Source organism: Procambarus clarkii, chromosome 7 (assembly GCF_040958095.1).
Source record: "Procambarus clarkii isolate CNS0578487 chromosome 7, FALCON_Pclarkii_2.0, whole genome shotgun sequence".
NCBI lineage: Eukaryota > Metazoa > Arthropoda > Malacostraca > Decapoda > Cambaridae > Procambarus > Procambarus clarkii.
In genome coordinates, this window is record NC_091156.1 from 5,280,256 (window position 1) to 5,287,755 (window position 7,500).

Genomic DNA, 7,500 nt, shown 5'->3' on the forward strand with positions numbered 1-7,500 from the left:
TAATTTCTCACTCAAGATACTCTTTTATTGTTTTATTTTTTTAGTGTTGTAAACGCCCCCAGTCCGTCCACCAGGTTACCTGGCTCAGGTACTTCATATCCCTCCTCTACGTAATTTCTTCTGGAGGGTCGAATACTGTAAAGCAGGCCAGGTATCAGATCGTCCCGATTTAGTAAACACGTGACATTTTTTTAATACATATAGGTGTGTATTTTTGGGAGTGTGGAGAGTAGGAGACAGAGACAGGAAGAATAGAAGCTAATGAGTCAGGAAAATATGAAGCTAAAGAAACTGGAAGAATAACAGATAAAAGAAGACAGGAAGAATAGATGGCAAAAAATTACAAAATAAGAGCCAAAGGCCAGAAAGACGGGGTTAACGATGGTGGACAAAAGGAACAAAGTTGATGAGAATCGAGAAAAGAAAGGGAAAGCAATTAACAGAAAAGGTGGATGAAATGACAGGAAGGAAGCTGAGAAATTCACAGGAACATATGCCATAAGAGATAATGGAATTTTAAAACGGAGTCAATGGAACAGGTTAGAGGGGCGGGATAGGGAAAGATGAGATGGTGGCTTTTCCGGTAATGGTTGTGGTTGTGATAGAGCGGGGGATGAGAACGTGGTGGTGGTTGTGGTGGTAGTTGGTGATGATGGCGATAATAATGTTAGTTGTGAATGAATAGGAATTACACAGACTGTAAAGTTTTGGATGATGGATTTGTAGCCATCGCGATCTGTAATAACAGACTGAAAGACAGAACAATCAGAAACACACACACACACACACACACACACACACAATGCCATCTTTGAAGAGCTTAAAAACTTGTCTGTCCCATTTCGGCTATATTTAATAACCAAAAGCACACCTTATTTTCTTTTGATGCTCCAAACATCTTAAACAATTTTATTAATTTTGTATAATTGAAATTTCGAACACTGTAAGTCCTTCCCGTTAAACTTAACAACTTGAACACCCCCCTTTCCTTTCCTTTGCAAGAACAGTGTTGACTATCTTCATAACTGAACATAGCAACCAGTTGATTCTTTCTCCCTCTTTGTTCTGTTGTATGTATCTCTCTCTCTCTCTCTCTCTCTCTCTCTCTCTCTCTCTCTCTCTCTCTCTCTCTCTCTCTCTCTCTCTCTCTCTCTCTCTCTCTCTCTCTCTCTCTCTCGCTCGCTCTCTCTCGCTACTGAGGCCGCCACCCAATCGATCCCTCTTCACTGAGGCCAGAAGCGTCCTGCTCTTACCTCCTCCTCCTCCTCTCTTTCACAAGGGGGAAGGGGGAGGAGGGAGGTGGAAAAGGGGGAGGTGTGCGCCGTGAGTTGTTGGTGGAGAGGATTTCAGAGACTGTTGCAGGGAGAGAGTCTGCAATGACTGTTGCAGGGAGAGGGGGCTACATTGACTGTTGCAGGGAGAGGGATTCTAATGACTGTTGCAGGGAGAGGGACAGCATGAACTGTTGCAGGGAGAGGGACAGCATGAACTGTTGCAGGGAGAGGGGGCTACAATGACTGTTGCAGTGAGTGGGACTGTATGGATTGCTAAAGGGAGAAGAGCTGCTAGGAAGAGACTGCAAGGCAGGTAGAAGTGTTCCTGAGTAGTGTCCGGTGAGCTGTTGGTGGTAGTGTGGATACAGGGTTAGTATGAACAAACAACAGAGAGAGGATACAAAGACTTCATTGAAATGGCAAAAGCTTAAAAGATGCAGAGAGTGGGTGTAGAGGCTTGCAAGAATTAATTGTTCCAGTGAAATTAGGAACATTAAAGATCACAGAAAGAGTAAAAAGTATTTGGAAGATTGTGAGAAGGTTCTTGGAGAAAGAAGAGAAGATGCAAAGATGGGCTGTTGAAGTGTGTGTGTGTGTGGGGTGATGGGATGCAGAGTACAGAGAACGTAGGAGAAGGTTGCAGAGTGAGGGTGCTGCGAGAGGGAACTGCAAATGCTGAAAAAGATTGAATCAGGTATTTAAAAAGTGCAACTGTTGCAGGGAAGTAACACAAAAAAACAGTACATATGATCGAAATTATAATTGACACGTATGCAAAACAGAAGTGTTTTAATTCTATTGGTAGACGAAGTTAAAATGCTTTCGTGAAATAAGAATTGGAGGGGAAGCTAGGAGATCCCATCTCTTGCACGCGTGTGTGTTGGCGAGGTCCACTGATCTGGTTGGATATGTGGTGGAGGAGTTGTGTGGGGTGGGGGTAGGCTGCAGGGGTCGACGTGAGTTTGGTGGGAGGCAAGGGTGCCACCTTACTTTCAAGAGGGGGTTGAAATTGTGTTTCTGTGATATTTTCTTGTTTGTGTCTGTGATATTTCCTTGTGTGTTCCTGTGGTATTCCCTGGTGTGTCTCTGTAATATATCCTTGTGTATTTCTGTGGTATTCCCTGGTGTGTTTCAGTAATATTTCCTGAGTGTTTCCTTGATATTTCCTGTGTGTTTCTATGATATTTCATGAGTGTTTCTGAGATATATTCTGTATTTGGATACATTAAGTGAATTTATGTGTACTTAACAAGATTTTCAGTAGCTTGAATACGTTTGTGGTTTCAGAGGGTTTAGCGTGCATGTAAGGATGCTCCTGTGACCCTCCGGTTACTCACCAAGATGTATATATGTGCTTGCAGGGTGTGTGTGTGTGTGTGTGTGTGTGTGTGTGTGTGTGTGTGTGTTAATGTTTGTTTTAGTGTGTATTCGTGCGCTTGTGTGTGTGAGTTAGCTTGTGTGTTTATTGTTGGAATAATTATATCCCTTAAGTTTTCATGGGGTTCAGTTATGGGTAACTAATATCTGAACCCATGCAAACTGAAAGAACTAATTTAGGTTTTCTTCGAAGATTTCACTGGGGGTTGGATAGGCTTCCAGGGGTTCTTTGTTATCAGCGTGGCTACCAGATGATGACTTCCAGAGGGATGATGAGGGTATAGGTAGGTGGACGATAGTAGGGTAGGCTGGTGGAAGATAACAGGGTAAGTGAGAAGAAGATAGACGGGTATATCGATGGTGGTAGAGGGGTCGGTGAGTGGTAGAGGGGTAGGTGAGTGGGAGAAGGGTAGGTGAGTGGTAGAGGGGTAGGAGGGTTGTAGAGGGGTAGGTGAGTGGCAGAGGGGTAGGTGAGTGATAGGGGGGTGGTAGAAGGGAAGGTGAGTGGTGGAGGGGTGGTAGAAGGGTAGGTGTGTGGTAAAGGGGTGGTAAAGGGATAGGTGAGTGGTAGGCGAGTGGATGATAGAGAGGGTAAGTATGTTACAGTGTGTGGAGGTGGAGGGAGTCGACCGTCAGGAGCACACCCACCACCAGGAACAAACGCCACTTCTGGCACTGAACAAATGAGGTAGTCAGTGGGCGGACCACTACCGATCCCTCTCCTTCACCCCCTGATAAAATACATCTCTGTGCAAGCGTTTTCGTATTTATATACATATCCCCCCCCCCACTCACACACACACACACACACACACACACACACACACACACACACACACACACACACACACACACACACACACACACACACACACACACACACACACACACACTATATATATATATATATATATATATATATATATATATATATATATATATATATATATATATATATATATATATATATATATATATATATATATATATAAATACAGAGAGAGAGAGAGAGAGAGAGAGAGAGAGAGAGAGAGAGAGGAAGAGAGAGGAAGAGAGAGGAAGAGAGAGTGAGTGTGTGTACACGTGCAAGCATAAATATAGACACATACATTCGTACATATTAAGTAGTTCTAATGTTTGGACTCACACTTGAGAGACGCTTGAAGATGACTACAAGTTGCATGTAAGGGAGAGTGAAGCGTGACTTGGGAGATAGGGTGGCTCGTACAGAAGCTGGGTCTGTCTGCCAGGTGTTAGCTGAAGCAAGACGCAAGATTAACGAGAATCATATTAAACGAGAGAATTATTTAGTCATACTCATGTTAAAATGAAGTAAGAAGAGAGGTCATGCGTAGCCATACAGTTAGCTGAATAAAATTAACCATTATAGTAAATATTATCGGGTGTCAGTTGAAGCAGATGTTTTACCAATGTAAGTGTTAGCTGGTGTTTACTGTAGTAGGAAGTGTGAGCTGGCTGTTAATGGATGGTTGTGATTGTTTGATCTGTAGAGCTTTGCCAATGTCTCGTCTTCCACGGTCGTTGTATATGTAGATTATTTCGGTGTTGTTAGTCGGGATATCTCTGGTGATAATCATTGTTATTTTTTGGGTACAAGTTACACAATACAACACGTGATTCAGTTATGCGTAAGGATTCATATTAGACAGAAAAGTGAAAATAGCCCGAGCGCTCTCGATTATTAAAACACATCTTCAAGAATATACAATAATATACATATATATATATATATATATATATATATATATATATATATATATATATATATATATATATATATATATATATATATATATATATATATATATATATATATATATATATATATATATATTCTGGAGTAACAGCACTAGATACACGGCAGAAATAACAATAGAGATACTGCAGAAATAATACAAGAGATTGTGTAATAATAGCAAAACAGTTACTACGCTGAAATATAAGGTAAACCTGCAACTGATATGATTTTAATAAAACAAATATTGATCGTCTTTTGCCTACTTCTTTTTAATTTTTTGTTTGTTTACTTATTCTCATCTTTATTCTTATTACATACGAAGTTAAATATATATATATATATATATATATATATATATATATATATATATATATATATATATATATATGTGTGTGTTTAACTACGTATGTATATTTACATATTTACATTTTAAGACCGTAATGTTAGTTCTAGCATTATCTTGACAGTTAATTCTACATGGAAAAACACGTTTTAAAATAACGGTTGTCGTCATTTTGTTCATTAATATTATTCTAATATTTCTTTTGTAGTTTCTCAGACTTGGAATAAATTTTTATATGTAATTAAAATTACTAATGTGATCCTATGAGTGTCCGTATTGATTTTGCTAGGAAAAATTTAACTTCCTTATACTGAGAAGAAAAATATTAAGATTTCTAACTAAAACACTTGAATTTATCTCCCGCTATCTCCATCATCCACGATGCCAAAAAGCGGAACAATGACAGTATTTTATTTATGTGAGTGTCGTGATCCGACTTGCAACGAGAGCTTGGACACACTTCAAAATGAACCCTTGTGTCAACTCACTCTTGAAACAATGGACTAGGAAGTGTGTTAGAGTATTGTTGTACCGCTTACTGTAATAATAACATTTCACATTAAGACCGCATATATCAAACCATAACTCTCGCTAAACACTTCCTTATGAATAATAATTAAGAACGGCTGACGGAGAAGTAATATACAACAATTACTGTACGTGACAGGTGACTCCTAATTACACCTTATTCCTCTATAATTCAAATAAAAAAGACCGAGCATTTTGGTCGACCACAAACTCCATAAAAGCGACCGGGCGGAACCACACCGACTCAGCCTATAGCGACGTTGATTGGTCGATGTGATTTAAAGGGGGAGGGGCTTAAGGGCACAGGCAGGAAGTCAGGATGGCTGCTGACCAATCACAGTTGTTTATTTTCCGTCTGTAGGAGATCCCAACTGCCATCTTTGCTGACCTCTTTATTATAGAAAATGGTAGGTGCCTAATAAACGGTAGGCCTAAACCCATAATGAGCAATTTTACCTCCGACTGTGAGTGACAGACTTACGAGCTGTGGTTAGCGCGTGTGTATTCATGTTATTTCACCTTCTTAAGATGCTTTCCCATTGCTTTACAGCAAGCAAAAATCAGCTTTGTTCAGCTGAAGTTGAAAATCGGCGTATTTCCCGAACAGTGTAGAGTATTAAAGTTCTCATTGATCACAGGATTTTGTGCGTTACACGAGAGCTTGACGGCTGATGATGAATCAAACTTGTGGTGTAAATATTTGTATTGAACGAGGCTATGTTACCAGTTATTTAATTTAATGGAAGAAAAAATACGATGTAAATATTTACATTTTACTCTGTTTCTGGTAGTGAGTTTTTTTTTTATTGAGTTGTGCACTAAAGTCTAATACTGACTTTGATGATTATATTCATTACATTTTATGTAGTCTATCATTGTTGTATTCGTTACATGTTCTATTCATAGTAACAATACAAATTATTATTCTAATTAGCGAACTGCAAATATGTAATAAAAGAGTGTTTAACGTATTTCGTTTACACAATATAAATATATATATATATATATATATATATATATATATATATATATATATATATATATATATATATATATATATGTATATATATATATATATATATATATATATATATATATATATATATATATATATATATATATATATATATATATATATATATATATATATATAAAATATACTTTTATATATTTCCTGAAACGGATCATAATTTGAATGTGCTTGAGTGTAAAATTTTATTATTGTCTCGTGTGATAAAACATAACATTTATTTTAAAAGTATTATGGATTATACATCATCGTTATGTTCTTCATTTTTATGAGGTGAAGGGAAACTCTGTGAAGAGCTGTTGAGTGGTTTCTCAGACATAATAACCCCTCTTGAGTTAATTACAGGTGCGTGAAGGCTCTTCATTTTCTTAACACCATCTTGCCCATCTTATTCATTCTTCTTCGATGACAGGTGTTGTCCAGAGAGAGGCTGCTGCTATAGAAGGAGAGAGGAGGTGGGGCATAACTCGACGGGATGTGAGGGAGGAGAGGTAGGGTAAGGAGAAGGTAGAGAGAAAAGAAGGAGAACATTTACCTTCCCTTTACCCTCCCTTATCCCTCCCCCCCGTCCTGTCCACATATACATGTCTATTTGGTCCCCCTAATGCCTGCCATTCATTCCTTTCTTAGGTGTGGGCTGTGCAGGTGACCGGCGGATGAGTGTGTTGTGTGTTTAGTGTTAGTATGGAGTGAAGGTCGCGCTCAGGGTCACCCCCAACACATCACCATGTTAATGTGCTTGTTGTAATTGTCTGACGGTATTGTACGCGATTCACATTGAGAGCTCGTGTTCCGTGTACTCAACTTTTCCGTCCCATTCCTTCCTCCCTCTCCCAAAGTGTTCCTACACATCTTCATAGTCTTCCGTTTCATAGCATCTACCCTACACTCCTCTCATAAGTATTTCCTATAGTAGTGTTGTTGTTTTTATATATGTTGGGATAAATTTTACGCTAGGCTGTCCATCATCCCTAAACCCCCAAATCATCACTTTCCATAAAGGCTCACCCTAAGAGTAACTTATTTCCCCTCATTCCCAACTCCTACCTAAATCTTTTTTCTTAACCCATGCCCGAGCAAAATATTTCCATTTGAATCATCTCGTTTTCCTTTAATTATTCGTACTCTCCCTGCCTCCCTCTTTCCTTCTCCCTCCCTCTCTTATCCTCTTGCCACTTCATACTTACTT